Genomic DNA, 1,732 nt, shown 5'->3' with positions numbered 1-1,732 from the left:
CAGAACCCTGTTGTTCTCTAGTTGTGCATATATCATTATTTACCTCTGTCTCACTTAGCCCATTTCCTCAATAATTTTTCATTGGAATCCAATGGGCTTATAAATTTTTAAGATGACTGTAGTTCAAACATGAAATTAGACTTCAAAAAAGGCAATAGGTCAATGAAATTTTTTCTTAGCTTATGATACCATTCATACATAATTGCCTGTGGACACATCTTCAGCATAAAAAATACCCCTTTAATTTTATTGAATAGAACATGAGGAATGGACATTTGTTAGAACTTTGTTATTATATTTGTTTTTTCATTCAGCAAATATATCAAGTTACTAGGTTTTTCCAGTTAAAATGTGTAGATACATATAATATGCAATTACATAGAACAATTGTCATCATGGCAGTTGAAATTCCAAGGAACGTTGAAAATTGATAGGAAATTAGTGAAATTTGACTAAAAGCTTGATAGAGAATTTAAAGAAATAATCCTGAGTTATGCTTTAGGTGCTATTTATTGAGTCGGTTCTGACTCTTAGCAACCCTGTGCACAACAGAATGAAATACTGCATGATACTGCACCATCCTCACAATTGTTCCCTTTGAGCCCATTGCGGTGTCTACTGTGTCATTCCATCTCCTTGGGGGTCTTCCTCTTTTTTGCTGACCCTCCACTTTACCAAGAATGATGTCCTCCTTCAGGAACTGGTCCCTCCTGATAAAAATGTCCTAAGTATGAGAGATGAAGTTTTGCCATCATGGCATCTAAGGAGCATTTTGGCTGTGCTGCTTCCAAGATGATTTGTTTATTCTGGAATGCCGTAATTCAAGCATTGATTCTTCTACAGTCTTATTCACTGTCCAACTTTCACATGCATGAGACAATAACATGGCTTACTTAGGTCAGGCACCTTAGTTCTCAAACTGAAGTCTGTGTTTTTTAACACTTGAACCGGGTCTTGTGTAGCGTATTTGCCTAATGTTATTTAATTTCTTGACTGCTGCTTCCATGAGTGTTAATTGTAGATCCAAGCAAAATGAAGTCTTTTGCAACTTCCATCTTTTCACCATTTATCATGACGTTATTTATTTGTCCAGTGGTGAAGATTTGTTTCCTTTGCATTGAGGTACAATCTGTAATGAAGGCTATCATCTTGATCTTTATTATGTGTTGTAAGTCCTCTTCACTGTCAGCAAGCAAGGTTATATCGTCTGTATATTGCAGGTTGTTAATGAGTCGTCCTCCAATCCTCATGCCACATTCTTCATATAATACAGCTTCTTGGATTATTTTCTTTGCATACAGACTGAGTAAGTATGATGAAAGGATGTAACCCTGGAGCACACCATTCTTGATTTCTTCAGTATCCCCTTGTTTTCTGTTCTAACAACTGCCTCTTGGTCATTGTACAGGTTCCTCATGAATGCAGTGAAATGTATGGAATGCCCATTCTTTGCAGTATTAACCATAGGTTGTCATGATCCACACAGTCGAAAGCCTTTGCATGGTTAATGAAGTACAAGTAAACGTCTTTCTGCTGTTCTCTGTTTTCAGCCAAGATCCATCTGACGTCAGTGATGATACCCCTACTTGCACATCCTCTAGAGAATCTGGCTTGAATTTCTGGCAGTTCCCCGGTGATGTACTGTTGTGACCATTTTTGAATTGTCTTCAAAATTTTGCTTACGTGTGATATTAATGAAATGGTCCCATTAGGTCACCCTCTGGAATGGGCA

This window comes from Chrysochloris asiatica, unplaced genomic scaffold, assembly GCF_000296735.1.
Source record: "Chrysochloris asiatica unplaced genomic scaffold, ChrAsi1.0 scaffold00138, whole genome shotgun sequence".
Classification (NCBI taxonomy): Eukaryota; Metazoa; Chordata; class Mammalia; order Afrosoricida; family Chrysochloridae; genus Chrysochloris; species Chrysochloris asiatica.
This window is presented reverse-complemented; position numbering follows the sequence as displayed.